Source organism: Macrobrachium nipponense, chromosome 47 (genome assembly GCF_015104395.2).
Source record: "Macrobrachium nipponense isolate FS-2020 chromosome 47, ASM1510439v2, whole genome shotgun sequence".
Taxonomy (NCBI): domain Eukaryota; kingdom Metazoa; phylum Arthropoda; class Malacostraca; order Decapoda; family Palaemonidae; genus Macrobrachium; species Macrobrachium nipponense.
The window spans coordinates 20,719,276-20,739,614 of NC_087222.1; the positions used below are offsets into that span (position 1 = coordinate 20,719,276).

A 20,339-nucleotide genomic window follows, 5' to 3' on the forward strand; every position below is an offset into this window, starting at 1 on the left:
CCCCTATAAAGGGCTGACCCGAAGGATTAGAGGTTTTGATGTGGCTAGGAACCAATTGGGTTACCTAGCAACGGGACCTACAGTTTATTGTGGAATCTGAACCACATTATAACGAAATAAAAGAATGTCAATCACCAGAAATAAAATCCCTCTGATTTCAGGTTGGCTGAGCCGAGAAAACCACTCGCCCAACGAGGAACTGACTTCTATCGAAGGCCGTCGGTGTTCTGCGGTGGTCTTTGAAAGGGTTTTTCTAGCTAAAGGAACGAAGGGAAAAGGAAGGAAGGAAGGAAGGAAGGAAGGAAGGATGGAAGGAAGGAAGGAAGGAAGGCTTAGATAACGATGATCGATGCACCTGTCTCCGGAAGGCTCCCTATTTTGTCTTTTGTTTTATTTTCCGCCGTCATCGTTGAGGGAAGGGGACATTTTCCCCTGATGAATTTTCTCACTCCTCGCCCAGCCTTGCTCAAGTCTGGCTCGAAATGTTAGCAGAAGTGGTTGAAGCTGTGTATAGTGCTTTGTTAATGTATAATTGGGTAGCTACTATTGGCAAGAATTGCTCGAGGATGCTCTCTGTATTTTGGGAGGATTTTTTCTTCAGGCATAGTTTTTGGGTTGCTACTGGGAGGAAACTTTGTCGAGAAAGCTTCTTATGTAGCGATGTATTTTGCGATCATTTTTTGAAATATGATAGGTAGGATCATTAAAAAATTTTTATATTCTGAGGTATTATGTAATTTAGAATTTTTCTTTGGGCTAGGTTTGCGAACACTATATATATATATATATATATTATATATATATATATATATATATATATATATATTATAGCGAGTGTTCGCAAAACTATATATATATATATATATATTATATATATATATATATATATATATATGTATATAATATATGTATATATGTATGTATATGTGTATGTATATATGTCCATATCACATTACTGTGATTCATATATATACATATATCGAGCTACAAATGTCCTTTAATATCTAATTCACTCTACCTCGGAATTAATATATTTTCATATATGCTTACCGAAGGGGAATTTTATTAGGCGATAATAGAATTGTCGGCGCCCAGGCGCGAACCTAGGACACCATACAAATCCAGGAACGTCAGTGAAGCGTTTACCCACTCCACCACCACAAGTGGAGTGGGTAAAGCTTCACTGACGTTCCTGGATTTGTATGGTGTCCTAGGTTCGTGCCTGGGCGCCGACAATTCTATTATCGCCTAAAAAATTCCTCTTCGGTTAAGATATATGAAAATATATTAATTCAGAGGTAGAGTGAATTAGATATTAAAGGACATTTGTAGCTCGATGTATATATATATACATACATATATATATATATATATATATATATACTATATATATATAATATATATATATATATAATATATATATATAGATATATATAATATATATATATATGTGTGTGTGTGTGTGTGTATGTATGTTTACAGTAGGTAGGATCATTAGTTTTATATTCTTTGATAGTGTCTTATTTATTTAGAATTGCTTATTTTTTGTAGAGTTTTTTAAAACTGCATGCCAAATTCTTCTTTAGGCAAAGTTTGTGAACATCAAATATTTTATTTACAGACCTTATTAACCTTTGCGAAAAATTTGTCGCTATTTTAGAGAATTAGGTAAGTTTATAATGACTAAATCTAAATTCTGTAGATGGGAGTCAAACCTTCTAAAACACCCAGTCTAAGATTATGCCAATTTTTCATGTGTTGAAGTCAGTATGACAGACCGACACGCCCACATGTCAGAGCTGACGAATTCAAAAAGGAAATATATATGTTTTTGTATATCTATAATATATGTGTGTGTATGTGTGTGTGAGTAAATATAAGTTGTTTAAGATTTTATAGAAAATTTATGTTTATTATATGCATACTAAAGTAATCCTTTAAACCCCTATGCCATACTAAACAAATTCTAAAAGGAACATGGGAGTTTAAAGCATTGCGCAACACATAGATGGCTCTGCTGGCTCTTTTACCTGTTTCAGTTCGTCCTCCTCATCCTTGATTTTTTATGGAAGGACGACGGCCTTTGCATTTCGCGATTCTTGGAGGAGAAAGACATGTCTACCTCGACCCGCCACAAAGCAGGAAAAGCAGTTCAAGCTCAGGTTCCAACTTAGAACCACTGGATAACATTTGAAGATAACTAGTGAACTCTACTCCCTCATAAGAGAATGCTTTGTATATTGAAGAAGCATCTACATCAACTATGTAACATATTCTTGCCGACCCACCTGTCTCTGCCTCTTCCGTCGTCGTCTTTGAAGCCTACGTCATCAACACTTCTATGGAGTTGATGGTTGAACCTTTCCTGCCCAGTAAGTTTCCTACGATTTGTGGCGTATGGTTACCACGCTTTCAGAACCTGTAAATTTTCTATGGATTCTTGTTTTGACATTACTTATCCTCATAAAGGGTATAAATTTTTAATTTTGGAACAGTTTTGTTATTACCATTTGTGTAATTGCTCTTTTGATTTTAGGCAGTTGCTAATTGTTAAGGAGGGCAGTGGTTTATTGGTAGACACTGATTTAATTTCTGGTTCTTTCACGCAGCTGATTAGGTAATTTCAGTGCCAAGTTGGTTAATGATATACACAATTTTTTACATGCGGATAGTCTTTATTTTATTAAATATTGTTGGACTCTATAATGATAGTTTGTTGTTGTTGTTATTTCCAGAATCCATAGGTTTTCAAAAATTTCCATGAGTGAAGATCTTTCCACCACAAGCAGTAGTAATTTATGATTAGCGATTGGGAACAGGACTTCAGCCATCGGAGTTGTATCTATGCCATTTCGTAATCTTAACTTTCATACAAATAAATAATTTTAAAGAATGTGTTTTTATTTAACTGTGAAAGAAAACATTCAAGGTTACGAGCAACTCTTGTGTAAAGCTCTTGGTTTTTCAATAAAATTTTTGAAATGGGGATCACATGACTTGATTAATCCCCAACTCTGCCATTTTATCTCTGAAGTACCTACTGGTGAAATTAGAGCCATTATCAATTTGGAAATCAATTTGGAAAAGTATGATGGAATCAGGTAAGTAAATAGAGTATGCAACATGAAATTGAAAATGTTTTTGTGCAAGTTACTTTGCATGTCAGCATTTTGGGGTGATATAACAGAAATATACTGTTCTGAAATTATTATTCTCTCCAGTATTATGTAAACAGAATAACACATTACTTTAGTCATTTACATAACTAGTCTAGTCTTCTCAACACTTCAGACTGGTTAACCTAAAACAAAATATTAAACAGTTCACTGTATTTAGTGAGCTAATACAAATGCTGTTTCACATTCTTTGTAGAAGATAAAAACCAAAAACATATGATGAAAATATCAATAAAACTGCACCTAAATTTCATTGAAGTTTAATGAAGATATCAATCCTTTCTATTTCCATTGAGAATAACATTTCGTGGAAATATTCAAGCTTACAACTACATATACAAGTGCATATATGCATAATGCTGAATAACAAGAGCAAGAAAACCATGTCAGCTAAAGAAAATACTAATTTTTATTTGGAAATCATACAAAAAATGCACCGGAACAAGAGAAGAGAAGGCAAAGGAAAATTTCTTAACTTAACACTGTGCAGTATTCAATGAGAAAAATTGTAAGAAAAAACTAAGTCATTTATTTAACCTTTGCATAAAGGTTACACAACCATTTTGCATCAAATTCACTCTGGCCAAAATACTTTGGCTCTGCCTTGACTTCTAATAAAATTATAAATATGGTTTTTCTTTTTATCGCCCCTTAGGTTGCTGTTGCCTTTTTTTTTCTAGAGATTTTGCAGACAAGTTCACAATAATCATCTCCACATCAAGTGCAACTTACTTTGGGGTACAAAACATTAACAAATCTGTCAGTGCAACTGAACATCCTCGCTGATAAGTGACTTCTGAAAAACAGTCTGGCATTCAGAACCAATGACTGTGATTTGCAGAATACAAGACAAAAGTACAACATGCAGTGTAAAAGAACAATATCTATCCTCCATGAGTGCTCACATATGTTATGAATCTACAAGATAAAACTGTTTTCAACATCTGAGTTAACACATTCATTCTAAGATGAACCTAATGAAAAAAAAAAAAAAGAACCTAATGAAAAAAAAAAAAAAAACTTCTTGGAAACTAAGTGCAGATACAGGTATGACTTCTTTCTAGCATGAGTTTTCACACACCTTTTGAGACACCTTCATTCAAAACAGACGCAGAAGTCAAGTTAAATAAAATCATGTAATAAAAACTACTTGGACAGAGATTAAGCAAACAGTTTCTGTCTAGTGTAAATTCTTGTCTTCAAGCAGAAGAGAAGTGGTGAGAGGCTGTCACCCTGGAATATTCCTCTTTGAATCTTTATGTCTGGAATTACTATCTGGCCCTCAGTGCTATTTTAGACAGAGTGGTCTTCCACTTATCTGTACTGCCAGGAAAGATCTTATTTCCTCATTGATGTTATATAGTTCCAAATATTTGAGTATCCAGGTGTGCCTTCTGGTAATCTATCCAACCCATATTAAGATTCCTTTGTCTTTTCTTACAATCTTCTAATATTGTTTTGTTTATTAGCAGTTGATCTTTAGTGCCTAGTTTGTTTCTTGTGCATCTCTTTCGTTCTTTTTCCATATATTTGCCTTGATCTAGGTGTTCACAGATCTCGTCTGCGATGACTCATGTGAGCCATTTGTAGGTTGTTGATAGGAAGCAGATGGCCCTATATTTGTTTGGGAGCTCAGCCTCGGAGCTTTTAGGGAGAAGGTGGTATTTCTTGTTGTGAGCCACTCTGGTGATTCTTCTTCTCTTCTTACTATTCTTGAGAAGGCTTGCGTATAAATGTGGTGTAGAGCTGTGATCTTTTTTAGACAGAACTTTGGGATCTTGTCTATTACTGTTATCTTGAAATTATTATATTCTTTTATTGTCTTTGTTAATTTTTGATGGTAAACCTGATTGGTGGTATTTGCTGTTTCTAGCTGTTCTTCTGCCTAATGGTGTCAATCCATGAATTCTCTTGGTGTTGTCTGGGGTCTTCAAACAGTGGCTTCCAAAATCTCTCTAGGTCTTCCTTGCTCGGTGGTGTTCGTACCTACACTGTTTCTTTCGTCATCTTTCTATACACAATCTTTGGATTGTCACCCAACTGCCTATTTAACTGTTTTACTTTTATCTTCTGTTGTTTGTTTCCTATTTGTGAAGCTAGGGCCTTTATATTTGCTTGGTGTTCTGCCAGTTTCCACTCATTTGTTCATCCCCTATTCTGTATTTTTTCTTTATTTTCCTTATTTTCTTGAGATTTTGTGAGTGATTTTGATCTCTCATATAGTTGGTCATTTGAGAGATCTCTGCCCTTAACTGGTTTATTTTATCATGTTGTTTCTTTTTCCTCTCCAGTATGCAATCTCATATGATGTGTAAGACTTGATTTATGGAAAAATGATTTCCTACATTCATTGCACATGAATGGCTTCTCTCCAGTGTGGATTCTCATATGATGTGTAAGATGATCTTTCCTTGGAAATGCTTTCCCACATATGTTGCACATGAATGGCTTCTCTCCCGTATGGATACTCATATGACTTGTAAGATGTGGTTTCTGGGAAAATGCTTTCCCACATTCATTGCACATATATGGCTTCTCTCCAGTATGCAATCTCATATGACGTGTAAGGTCTGGTTTCTGGGAAAATGCTTTCCCACATTCTTTGCATATATATGGCGTCTCTCCAGTATGCAATCTCATATGACGTGTAAGATCTGATTTCTGGGAAAATGCTTTCCCACATTCTTTGCACATGAATGGCTTCTCTCCAGTATGCAATCTCATATGATGTGTAAGACTTGATTTATGGAAAAATGATTTCCTACATTCATTGCACATGAATGGCTTCTCTCCAGTGTGGATTTTCATATGATGTGTAAGATGATCTTTCCTTGGAAATGCTTTCCCACATATGTTGCACATGAATGGCTTCTCTCCAGTATGGATACTCATATGACTTGTAAGATGTGGTTTCTGAGAAAATGATTTCCCACATACCTTGCACATGAATGACTTCTCTCCTGTATGGATTCTCATATGAACTATAAGATTATGTTTCAAGGAAAATGCTTTCCCACAGTCATTGCATATGAATTTATTGCTGGTAGGATTTGTGATATCATTTGTAAGATTAATTTTCTTGTAAAATGCTTTCTCACAGTCAGTTGATCTGAAAGGCTTCTCTCCATTGTGAATATTTCTTCTTTCTTGTTTTACTTCCTTTTTGCAAGTTTGTGGATGTTTTTCATTCACTGTTGAATTCATTTCATATGAATAGTCATCATCTTCATTAGACTCATAGAATTCCTCTGGCTCTATTTTGATGTCCATCAATGGATCCAGAGACAAAAAGTCTCCATCACTGGTTCCACTAAAGGCAGCCAAGTTGCTGTTTTCTTGATTTATGGAAGGTAGTGATAATGCACCTTTAGTTTCACTTTTCAAAGGAAATTCTAAAGAATGTTCAGGATTCATTTTAGCCTTATGTCCTGTCCTGTTCTGTAATGACAATATGTTCAATTCACAACTCTTATCACAGAATTCTTTACAAATAATTATTCAATAAATCTGTTAAAAATGATATTCAATATCTTGAAGGACTATAACCAGATTTCACTGCTGATGTATGAATCTAATATTCAAAACAACTTTTACTTATTTTTTAAATTTGTTAAATACATGTACAATAATTCACTGTTGTCTCAAACACTTTAAGAGTTGCTATTGGTAATGTTCCATGTAGTACCGTTAAGCAACATGCATTTCCCAAAATCCTGATGCTAATCAAAACTGACGAAGGAAGGAAGATTCTTCTGAGGGAGAATCTGAAATCAAAGAATGTAACACAGAGTTAGGAAACATAATGCCAGAACTGAAGCAGCAAATAATCAATCAAATTCAATTCAGGTTTCCCATAAAGGTCTCAGGCCGATTAACAAAGCGTGCATTGATAGTTCTATCCAAACATGAATACAATCCTACCAAACGTTGTCCAGACACAGCATCAAAACATTCCTGAGGCAACAATGCAACAACAGATTAAAAGTTAATATTGACGCCCACCACCTCGCATCTTTAAACCTTCTTAGCTTGACATTACAATATAAATTACTTATGAACATATCTTATCAACAAATCAAAAGCCAAGAATAGCAAATGCTAGAGACCAGCATAAGAGTTTTGTGGGGTAACAGCAGGAAGGGTACAGTACACAGCAAATGCTTAATTATATGTGATCCAGCTATACATAACACCATATTATCCACAGATGCGGTAGATAATAATAAGAAAAAATAGTAAGGGTAAATTGAGTAGTAATTTGAAGAGAGATGAAAGTGTTCAAATTAGTTTCACTGATTGTTATTGTGGATACAATGCATGAGTAGCTATTATGACCAGCCACACTGATGACGGTCTTGGAAGGTATGTGCTGCGTTGGAAATGGGTTAAGTGGTGGTTAAAAAGAGTGAGTAAGGAAATTCCCCTCACTCATATGCCATCACCAAACACTTCTTGTTTTGGCCTGATGAATATAAGGTTTTGGTTTGCATACCTATGAAAATTTCATATTACAGCATTTCCTCGATTAGTGTATCTGCATATGCATGGCTTGCGACTTGGCAATATATTCACATTTAACTCCAGCCCTACCAAAATCTACATGAATGTATACATATATAAATAAGTGAATACATTAAAGAGCCTTTTTGGTTTTCAATGCTGCAAAAGGGGAATTATTACAATTTTTTTAAAGTACTTTGTATTTTTCCTAATATACAAACCTGAAGGTCTTACATAGGCTATAAGTGCAGTGCAAGCTGGGAAAACAGCTTTTTAACTTTAAATAAAGTGGTAAACTATCAACGGTAGGGTGGGAGTCCCGCCCACTCCTATCCTTATGCTTCACTTTAACCTTTTGGCTCAGGTAGTAGAATGAGGGGTGGCTCGAGGTGGGCAATGTTTATAGATTGTTCTTAACAAATAGAATCCTATGGTCTTTACATATGGAGAATTACTTGTTGGTGGAAGGATTCTGAGTAAATCTCTGAAGAGACTGGTACCTCAATTCACCAGGGCCTCCTTCCTAGTCATGTAGAGCAGAGGAAGGAGTCCCGTGCATCTGACATGTTGAGCTTATGTGAGGTCAGCTCTCAGACTTCTGGGCCTTTCGAATTAATGGGCATGTAATGTATAGCTTCATTGATTCAAAAAGGTTTTGGAGGAACCTATAGTGTTTTGCTTTATTGTCAGTCCCTCTCTCCCTTTGCTAGAGAGAGGGGATGGACATTCATCTATTAATCTACAGACTTCTAGATTATAGACAGGGCACAGTACTTAGTTATTTAGCTCACCTGCATCGCACACCCATTTAGCATGTAATGGTTTGCCAACCTTCCCTCTGCCCTACAGGTGAGGAAGAGTATAAAAAGAGAAAGGGAGGAGGAGGCCAGTCACTCACTCACACTCTCTCTTTGTAACTCAGAACACCTTAGGCGAGATGCTACCTGTCCCTCTAGGGGAGCTGGGTGAGCTACACAACTTGTTAAGCAGACATCACAGGAAGGAAAAGGTGTCCATGGACCCATGGGCAACGTCCCGAAGGTAGAAGGATGTGAATGTGGTATATCATGAACACACTCCCACCCTTAGTACTATTAGAACCGACAAGTTCTTCCAGAATGCGAGGGACAGACCATGCCCCCAACCCTCTAAGCTCTTACTCAGAAAGTACTCTTATCTGCCTTGTCAGAAGTAGAGTATGCTCCCTTGATTTTCTCACAACTCCAGAAAGAAGCCATTTTCTTGGACACCTCTTCCTTGGTCGAGCCAGTACTAACAAAGCGTCATCGACATTGAGGACGGAGATGTCAAAACCTCTTTAGATAGCACCACAACACTCGAACTGGACACAGTAGCATATTGTCTTGATCACTACCAGTAAAGTCTCTATGAAGGGGATCAAAAAGAACTTGAATCTGGTGTCAGGGACCGACAGATTCTGAGTCTTTGCTACGAATTCTGGGACAAACTAGAGCAGGGGTTCTCAAAGTGGTCGATATCGACCCCCAAGGGTCAATAGGACCGGGTCGATGAATAGAGTCAGGGGGTCAAAAGGGGTGCGATGAATAACTAACGGGTCAGTGAATTAAATTACATATACTCAAATATCTAAAGTTCTGAATATATTTTCTTACTAGGTGTTATATTTTTTATCATACTGCATTTCAAGTACTGAAACTAATAATTCTCAAATTGGATTTGACATTGGTGTTTTTTACTTTTTTTTTCTTTTCTTGAATGATTTAATGTTAGTCTAGGGGGTCGATAGAAAAATTAAAACTTCACTGGGGTGGCGAGGAGTTAAGGAATTTGAGAACCCCTGAACTAGAGCGTGACAGATCCTCATCCCTTCTAGTGTTCAACATCGAAGGAAAGTCCATGATGTTCACAAAATCTCTTTGCCATGCCAGGTAAGCAAGAACACAATCCTGAAGGTCAGACCCCTGTCTGACGACCTCTCGTAAAGGCTAGGGGTGCACAAGTCAGGCTCCGTAAGGCAAGAGTCACATCCCACTCAGGGGACTGAATTCCCAGGGAGGGCAAAACTGTTTGAAGCTTCTCAACAGCATGGAGATCTCCACAAGAAAGAGAAATTGACACTCTTTAAGCAAAGGATTAATCCAAGGGCAACTCTGTAGCTCCTGACAGCTGTGACAGCGAAGAAAGACAAGAATGTATGCTACCTGCTGAAGAGGAGATCCTACCAGAGAGATATCCCATCAATGACACCAATCACAGAAGACGACCCATTTCCCTAGCACACAGCCGCTGAAGATTTACAAAGGTATCCAGAAATCTTGGTCATTGTGTGACGAGAAAAAACCTCTAGCTCACAGGAGATGGTGGATAGTCTCCAGGCATGAAGTGACAGTTCTCTCACAGCCTGGCGATACCTCTCTATGAGCGGCTGGTACAGCACATTGCCAAGGGAGAATCTCTCTTGGTACCCAGGAAAGTGAAGCTAGCAGGTCCAGATACCACTCGGCATGTGGTCACTTGGGAGCTAGCAGGGTCATCCTGAGATTAGGGGTGATCATGACCCTGTTGATCACCCAATGAATCAAGACAAAATAGAGGAAAAGTGTAGGCCTTGGAGATTGTCCCATGGGGGGTTGTAAAGCCTCTCCTATTACTGCCCCTGGCACAAAAGAACAGAACACCAGTAGCTTTATATTGTGCCATGTCTGCCGCTCTGTTCTGGTTCCCAGGATTTACCCGACTGACAGATCTACTGAGTGTGCTGCTGACCCACTCGCGAACCTGCACCACCAACATGTGTAGCAGAAGGGAATGTAATTCGTCTGCTTGTTGACCTGCATCCAATACTGTACAGTTGTATTGTTGATATACCACCTTGAGATCCAGAATATTGATGTGAAGGTGAATGAAACCAGCAATGAAGTTGTCTGCGAATTAGTTCAAATTCTTTTTCCAGGAAATCTGGGGAACTTTTTCAATATGGCTCTTAAGAACATTGCTGAATTCGCAAAAACTTTCATCTTTAAAGTATCCTAACCATATAATTGAGAAAGCATTCACAAAGCAAACAGAATTTTCTACCGACCCCCTCAAAACAAGACAAAGAGACACCCAACAATAAAATAAAAATTCCTCACCTGGACAGGATTAAACAGTGACTCAGACTCTTGGAAAATCTAACCCTTTTGCATTTACTTACCCAAACACCTTAGCCAAATCCCAGATTAACGTCCAACAAAAGACATTCCCCAAGGCAACAGGGATTTATGAAATTCCATGCCAGGACTGTGACCAATCTTACATAGGATTTACAGGATAATCACTTCCCCGAGATTAATCCACAACAGATGATCAGTTAGATATGGACAACAGAACTCAGCTATTTTCAACATATAAATGAAACATAACCATAGAATAAACTGGAATTTGTCAGATATAATTTATAGCAGCAACTGCCAGTACAAGAGTCAAATGATGGAATCAGCCTTAATAAAAAAGAGGCAGGTAATGAACACATCTCAAAAGGAGCATGGGTTTCAGATGTGATCGAAACAAGGTTTTCATGCAAGCCAACGCTTAAGAATATTAAATCGGCTTACCTGTGGATGGATCTCTTGGTATAAATACCACTTTTTCTGTAAACTTTTCTCCTTCATATACCTGAAGAGAGAGACAGCAGTCTCTGAAATATAGTACTTTTCTCTCTCTATACTCTGGTGTTTTTATGGGCTCCTTTTATTAGATGGAATTCTGTTGTAACAGAACATTTTTGTTACCATAATATATATATATATATATATATTATATATATATATATATATATATATATATATATATATATATCTATATATGATATATATATATATATATATATAATATAGTATATATATATGTATATATATATATATTATATATATGTATATATATATATTGTACTATATATATATATATTATATATATATATATATATATATAATATATACAGGCGGTCCCCGGGTTACGACGGTTCCGGCTTACGACGTTCCGAGGTTACAACGCTTTTTCTTAAATATTCAATGGAAAAATCCGTCCTGGGTTACGACGCTTGTTCCGAGGTTACGACGCTGACGCTTCCGACGCTCCGAGTTAATGACGCTTTTAAAAAACACATACTATGATAAAAATCCTTTATAGTTTAGCACAGTATATTAAGAAAAATAAGTTTCTGGTTAGATTACAACGAAAATTTTGAGGTTATGATGATTTTCGACACTTTTTATGTCGTATTTTTTCTATGTTTTTTAGTGACGCCTCATATGCGGAACTAGTTTCCGAGTGAATGAATACATACTAGCTTGCGGTGCGCAAAGTTTACATATAACAGTCCAAAATAAGCGCAAATAATGAAAAAATCATTGCTTGTTTCCAGTAATAATAACAAAATGAAGTTTCTGGTTAGATTACAACGCAAAATTCCAAGTATCCAAAGAGACATTATCCAGTAATTTGATCAGAGAGAGAGAGAGAGAGAGAGAGAGAGAGAGAGAGATAGAGAGAGAGAGAGAAGAGAGAGAGGTCTTGGCAACAATGGTCTCGGGGATTGACTTAACGTTTATTTTCTGAACAGATAGGACAGAGAAGTGTTCATTTCATTAAACAGCCTCTGACTCATGCCAGGAAATGTTTTGTTGATACTAATATATAAGCCTATTCAAAGATATGTTTACTTTAATTAGTCTGTGTGAAACATAAATAGTAATCAACTGTTCTTGCAGCCCTCAAGATTTGGCAAAATCACTCCAGGTTGTACATAAAAACTTCAAGAATGTAGTGTCACCTGAGGATTACAATAGTTTTTACCTTCAAGAACAGCATTTTTTTATGAAAATAACTCCAGGTTGTACATAAAACTACAGGAAACAAAACATGTAGTGTAACCAAAAGATTACAAGTAAGGTTTTTATAACTTTTTATTAGTTTAAGACATATTTCCAAACGTCGTTCCGGCTTAAGACGATTTTCGGGTTACGACGCGTCTCAAGAACGGAACCCCCGTCGTAACCCGGGGACTGCTTGTATATATACCCAATTTAGCATGAAGGCACACATGCTTGAGAATATCCTTAAATCCACGGTAGAAAGGTGAGTGAATACTGGAGACTTGGAACAAAGACTTTTGCAGTTTATTCCACATTTTCAAGTTCACACTGAATATAAAGAAGATGACAGAACTTTATATACAAAAAACAAAAATAGGGGCCGGGCTACAGTTTGTTATTCTGGGTGGTGTGTTCTTTAAGCAAATGAGACAAGGAAAGAGGCTAAAGGGACAATCCAGGATGGAGATTTAAATTCGTTGTTGACGTGGCTTCAATGAAAACGGACTCCAACAGATTCCTTTTACATTGATCTTTGACCCTGTAAATTATTGAGGAATTATCCCAGTTAATAGCATGGCCTGTCTTAGGCCAATGATCCGCAATGCCATTATCGTTAAGCTTCTTGATACAGCATATATGTGCTGAGAACATCTTACCTTTAGATCTTACAATCTTTGCCCTACATAAATTTTATTACATTCTTTACAAGGAATACTGTATACAATATTATTATATTTAAATATTAAGTTAATATCAATTGTTTTCAAAATGAGTACAGTACTTAGGATGAAATGGTACATAAAGAATATTCCTAAGTTCTTTGTTACCACTAGTTTGATTGTAATATGCTTTTTTAATTTATTTTTACAAAGTTCCAAAAAATATTGGGGCAACAATGAATTTCCTATTTTATCAATGATTTTAAACTCATCTTCCAAAAATTCAGGACTACAAATTCAGAATGTTCTAATATACAGACCTGAAAATATTGACACGGTCATTTGTTTAGCATGGTTGGAGTAAAAATGGATATATCACAAACTAGTATTAGTGGGTTTCCTATATACTTTAAAGCAAAAACTGGTGTTATTTCTAACAATTAAGACATCCAAAAATGGTATACAATTATTTTCTACCTATTCTATAAAGACTTTTCTAGATGGTACAAGATTATTAATTGTATGCAAGAAGTCAGGAATACTTACATTTTCTTTTACAATACAAAAACAGTCATCTACATATTTAACACAAAAACAACTAAGACAATAAATTTCTTGGAATAAGTCTAGACTCAAAAAAACTCCACGTAAAGATTAGACAAAAGTGGCGAAAGAGGGTTACCCATAGCCATACCAAATATTTGTTTATAAATATTACCTGTAAGAGTGAACTTACAATTCTTTTTATACAAACTGGAACTTTAGTAAATAAAGATGTTACATCAAAACTGGTTAATTTGTCAGGACTGGATAATTCAATATGGGCGAGTCTAGTACAGAAATCATATAATGTACTGTTTTATTACTTTTCACCCTTAAATTAACTTTTGAACACATTAATAATGGGAAAAAATGTGAAAAGGGGGACTTTCTGGGTTGACTGGAACGAATTATCCTGATTCCTCTTATTTCTTATGGGGATATTTGTTTCATATATTCCGACATATTGTATTTCACAACCTTCTGGAACGAATTAAGCTTGAAGTCTGAGGTACTACTGTATCTATTGTTCGGAGTTAAAACAAAATTCTGGCTGGCAATCTTTCTTTTAGTTAGAGTTAGGAAAATCTTTAGGGAACTGCATGCCAACATTTAATTTAGCCTGTGAGAGAGACAAATAAACTAACATTTAGCTTGTTTTTTCATTGCTACCACGTAACAGCATCAGGTAGATAGGAAGAGTAATTTGTCCAAGAGTCAGTGCCAGGCTCCGTTTGCATAGTCTATCATGGGTTAAAAGTTCTGTATTAGTGATGGAAGTTACAATTAGCTAGGTGCGGGCAGAGGATTTTTTCCCAAGCGCTCTCTCTCTCTCTCTCTCTCTCTACTGCAGCTACCACGTGGTAGGATAATAGGAAAGTAGGCAAGAATTAGGCAAGCTGTACCCTTATAAGAAAATTACCTCCAAGAGGCAGAGACAGAAACCTGTTACCTAAGTCAGAAGAATTTGCTTAAAGAAATGCAGTAGCATCAAAGAAAATATATTCATTTTTTGCAGTACCATAAGATAAAAGTAAATAAATCTGTAGTGAATCAAGACACAAGCGATAACATTTTACAACACTGAAGTAGAGAAAGAATAGGTACAAGCAACCTTATGTTTTGATCAGCGGTCATTCACCCAGACACACAACCCCCAACCTGTGGGCGACCTAAGACCAATCCGCCGACTGCCATTCATGGCATAGCGCTTTCTTTGCCCAGAGAGGAACTCGAGCCAACCACTCAGAATCTACTTTAGCACGGGCCTAAAGAAGTCATTTGGTTGTTTGTATGAGCATTGATTCTTTCCCACGTAGAAGAGTTAACGAAATAAGATGAGGGAGAAAGGGGGGAACTTGCTTAAGCAGACGGGAGAATAGCTTTTATTTTGTGTTATTATCACTGGGTGGTTGAATCATTTTTGCAGGGAGCCATCAGGCGTCCCAATATAAATTTCTTGAAGTAAATTTGTATATTTCCTAGCTCTACAAACCTGAGGTCCTTTACTTTAGGAATTACTTTCAGCGTACGCTGGAATACAGCTGTTAAATTCTTGAACAAGACCCACCTGCCTGGATGTATACACTCCATTTTGCCTTTCAGCGCAGGCTTCAGATTGAGGGGTGGCATGAGGTGGGCATTAATGTAAAGGACCATGGGTTTGTATAGTTTAGTTAAAATACAATTTAATTTCAAAACTGTGACTTGTTCCTACATGATATACAATCCCTCAGTCCATGACTTTAGGAAGACTCACTGATTGGTGGGAGGAATGTGAGTGAGCCTCCAGAACTGACTGGAGTTCAGCATACCTAGGATATTCCTCCTGGTCAGAAGAGCGAGGAGGAGTGCCCTGCCTCTGACAACTTGATCAGTGTATAGTTGCTGCATGATCAAGATCAGACTTCTGGGCCTTTTTCGACAAAGTTGGAGGCATTAATACTTTGCATTATTGCTAGTCTCATTTCTTCCCTTCTTAGAGCAAGGAGAGGGATTGCTTCTATGATTCTGATAAGAACAATAGAAAGGAAACTCGATGTGCAAGCTTACTGCATCAAAAGCCTCACCAGCAAATGTAAGTTCCAGTCCTATCCTCAACCTGAAAGAAAAGGAGTAGAAGTAAAAGGAGGGGAAGGTGGAGAGACCAGTCACTCTCGCATCCTTCTTACCTCTAGAACCACACACCATAGGTGAGATGTAACTTGCCCTCTTGAAGGAGCCAGGTAAGCAAACACAACTTGTGAGCATCCACCACTGGTCCAAAGAAAAGAGGTTCCAATGACCTGTGGGCAGACCCAAAGGAAGAAAAACATAAATATGGTTGTAATGAGACCGCTCTTTCTTCTGGTCCGACATTTTCAGAGTCTAAGCACCAAGCCATTGGCGCTGCTTGCTCTCTGAGAGAGCGTACATTGGATGTGTCACACTGCAGAGGAGTTTCTCACGATCTCAAAGGACTCTGAGGAAGACATGTCCTTAGACACTTCTGCATTAGAAGTCAGCAGTGGATAAAGGTATCAACACTCAGTGAAGGGTTTCGATCCTTCAAAGGAGTCGGACTCGTCAACAGATGCCGACTTATTGTGTATCTGAGACGTAGTCATGAACATGACCCGCATTTTGAAGGTGAAGCTGAGAACGAACCATGCAAATCGTCCATCTTCTTTGCCAATGATGTCAAGAGACGAGATGATGATTCTTGTGAGGTATATGCATGTTAGACGAGAATGAAACGCTTTCAAGAGACTGAAGACCCTGTGATGGTAAGACATAGAAGTTTCTCATCAGTAATTCAATCTCATAGAATCAGAAACAATACTACTTAGTGAGTGACTAAGGTGAATGTGGACCTACGTCTTCACAGTTGAATCGGAGAGAAGTGAACTCTCAAGATTCTGATCACAGAAAAAGTCCCGTCGATGATTACCAACCAGTGAAGACGGCTCTAATCCCAAGTGTTTTATAGAGGACTGAAAAAGTTATTTCACTACTTCATTGCTACTCGGTGAGAGATTGGTGCTTGCAATGAAGGTGGAGAGTCTTTTAGTAATGAAAACACAGGGATTGTACTGCCTGAAGAACTGCATTTTGTTGGTTGGATCGGGGAGGAACTTTTGTATCTACTCTGGAAGCAGAGCTAGTTGGGCGGGAAACAGGTGAAGTATCTTCCATTTCCAATTTCAATTTGGGGTGAACAACGAATAATGGAACATCTTACAAATTAGAAAATACATATTAGAAGAAAAGCTCAAATTGTCTGAAGAAAATCATTCTGTGTCATTGCAGCGGCCAGTGGGCAGGTGTGATGGACAGAAGACTACAGACTTTCTGTTATACTGTGGGGTAAAAAACCAAAGAAAAGATGATAATGAGTCTAATGGGATATATCTCTGTCTGAAAATTCTCACAACAGTAAATGTGGAGGATGAGAGGATGAGACATGGGCCTTATGCGAGAATTCCGAGCCAACCAGAGACCTAAGTCTGATGGTCTGGCAGAGATTTAGATTGGTAGTTAATCTTCAAATGGAGAATCATTACTAAGATGAACGGAATCGTATTCCATAATGGAATGCGTTCGGCTTAGAGGCATCGAGTGCAAAAAGATACACTCGAGAATCTGCATTTCATTTCAACTGAAATGGGAGGGAAAGAAACCCTCTTCTTTGGTGATAATGCAAATGTTGTGGTGCTGTTGGCAAACAATACCAATAGACGTCTCAAAATTAAAATCGGAAAGGTTGTCCTGAGTTTCAGGTTAATTAAGAGAAGGTATTATTTGTCTCGGTCACATACCAAAAGAGTTAACTTACAGATATGCGCCTATTACTCAGACAGTGCAACTGATAAATACGCATGTCACAAGGAGAACATACTATTATATTTGTAGCTTCCTGTAAATCGACCTCCAGCCTAATTCTTCTTCATTCGAATGACAAGAATAAAGGGTGGAAGCAGACCTCTGTCATTCTCTAATGAAGAGAGTGAAGGAGAAGCTGTCCTGAAGGAGACTTCTATGGTGAAAATAGGACATCAAACAGGACTAGTTCAAGCCGGACTGGTTTTTCCCAAAACATACCCAGAACAGACTGATATATGTTCGGTAAGATCCTAAGATTGAATCAATAACATAGTCTCTTGGATTCGAACTCTTTGGAGTAGACTTTGTAGAGTTCCTCTTATTCCCTCATTCATCCCGGTGTAACCCAGAAAAGTGTAGAGGAGAAGAGAGGAGGATTGACTAATCTTACCCGCTCTTTTCTGAATTCTGTCAAACAAAGCATTCATTCCCTACAACAATTTCATTCACTCAAATGCGAGTGAAAGTTAAGCAGAGTTAAATGCAGTAAAAGCTGGCGAGAAATTGCCAACTCTTGCTACTCATCTATCTTCTCCGTGCTCGAACCTTAAGAAGAGGACTAAACAGAGAACCTCCTCCTATCTCCTTCAGATGCCTTGTCCCAAGGGACAGTGATATCGATCTTGGCACTTGAAGAATAGCCATTCCATTCCTGGCTTTCACAGGTGTGTTCGAGCCACCAACGTGGCTCAGTCCCTTCTCTTGCCCTGCACCACTGTCATGATGGAGAGAAGACTACCCATCACTGACTGTAGGTGTATGACCCCCCATTGGGGGTGTACACTTGGAGAGACTTGTACAAGAGTACCAGACACAGCCTCATTTCAATGAGCCAGAGCCCTTGAAAAGGAGTAGGTGAGTTGAAGAGGCAGACAACTGCTTCCTCCCTAAGGAAAGGATGCAGACTCTCAGAAGTCTCGAGGCGAGACTTCTTGGGGGTGGAGAAACTACCTTCATCTTCTAGGCTGTGGAAGCCTTCGATGAGGGAGGTGAGGAGTAAGATGACAAAGACGATGACCCCTGTGAAAACTCGCTGCAGCAGAGGAAGGGAGGGTGCTATGTCATGGCAAGGGACCGCACTGATCAAGAGCAGAGATTGCATTCAGTAGAGTTGACCACTCAGCTCGGCAGGCTGGCTGGCCGAGCCAAGTCAAGTGAGCCGAGCAGATCACCACTACATAATTATGAGTGGTAATCATCAACAAACCCGACTTTTGCAAGTCAATAAGAGAGTGAGCCCTGTCTCACTCTGGTGCTAAGCAACATGATGAAGCTGAGCACTCAGCACGAGCCAGCGAAACATATGGATCCAGGCGCTCGGCAAGACTCCCATTTATTGTAACAATCATTGGGAATACCCATTGCCTGAGTGTTTGGAAATTACAGAAAACCAAATCACTCTTGAGATCTGTAGAAATTCCAAGGAATTAAATTGCTTAGTGAGACTCCCGATTTTTTTTAATAACAATTATTGGGGATGTCCATCTCATCAAAGTGTTTGGAAGTCACAGAAAACCATAACAATCTAAGAATGCCAGAAATTCCAAGGAATTCGAGCACTCAGTGAGATTTGTGGCTATTGTAATAACAATAATTGGGAATTCTTGTCTCGCCCAAGTGTTTGCAGATCATAGAAGACCAAAGCACTTGGAGAGTGCTAGAAAATCCAAAGAATTTAAGCGCTCAGCACGACTCCCAAATTCCGTCAAACGATCATCAGAGAGGGGCTCCTCCTCGACTCCTGTAGAAATTGAGGAGGAACAGGAATAAAAACCAGAATATGCAACAGAATATGCACTCGAGGCTCCCAAAATGCCAGAACCCATAGGGGACAACAAATTGAAATCCATCCAAAGGACAGAAAAAGCCAGGGAGAACATAGTCCCCAGGTCCTTGAATCCTAAGAATCTAAACACCAGATGTCGCAACGGTGAGAGGTTTTTCCGTCATTGACAGAAGATCCTTCCAGCATGATGTGGACCCTAAGATCCTTCCAGGAACATAGTCCCCCAATGCTGAATCATCCAGAGAGCACTCTGCAGGGTACCCTTCTATTCACCTCTCCGCCCCTCCTGGTGTAACCATAGGAAGTAGAGGGAATAGGTGAGGAAGAGTGAACCGCTCTCGGTCGCCTTGCTAGCAGAACTAGCCAGAGAAGCAAATCACGGCAGCCATCAACCTGCAGTGATGGCAACAACGTGAGTTCTAGGAGAGAATTCTTGTCCTGGAGAAATGATTTCCTGAGGATGGTTACGAACTCCACATGACAGGAGGAGAAACATTTGCCACAACTCAGACTGGTTGCCATGTCCTGGTGTAGGTGAGCGTGCAAATGACAGGCGTGGGCCAGTATCATCCACCTACACGTCCCAGTCCTTGTTGAGGCTGAAACCTCTCAAGAGGACTGAATGGGGGACTCCCTACTGGTCTAACTGCATGTACGGTACCAAGTCATCACCGCAAGAGCGATCACCGGCAAGGCATGGGTCACCTGAGTGACTTACCTCCTTTCTTCCACTCAGTTCCTGAGCCGTGATGGTGAGCGGACTCTGTGTCATTGACTCTAGATACACACGAATCTGTAGATTTGCATGCATTAAGGGAATCTCATGAATGAGCGCCCACATGGATCTAGTCTAAGGGGTAGAACCTCTAGGACTAGCAACAGAAGTGTGAACTGAAGTTTTTGCAATTCTACAGCTCCCGACATGCTAGACCCTGGGGACAGCATGGCAGTTCCTGTTCCAGAAGGACAGGCAAGGCAT

The 20,339-nt window shown here is 38.5% G+C and overlaps 1 long non-coding RNA gene and 1 pseudogene across 1 annotated transcript; one reads left to right on the forward strand and one right to left on the reverse strand.

Annotated features, from left to right (window-relative positions):
- Positions 1-1,470: 1,470 nt before the first annotated feature.
- On the forward strand, positions 1,471-2,893 carry LOC135204469 (uncharacterized). Its single transcript, XR_010312238.1, has 2 exons — positions 1,471-2,372; positions 2,736-2,893. It is a non-coding gene; the product is annotated as an uncharacterized LOC135204469 (long non-coding RNA).
- A 1,293-nt stretch (positions 2,894-4,186) lies between these two features.
- Positions 4,187-20,339, reverse strand: part of LOC135204562 (zinc finger protein 271-like) — a 40,374-nt pseudogene continuing 24,221 nt past the window's right edge.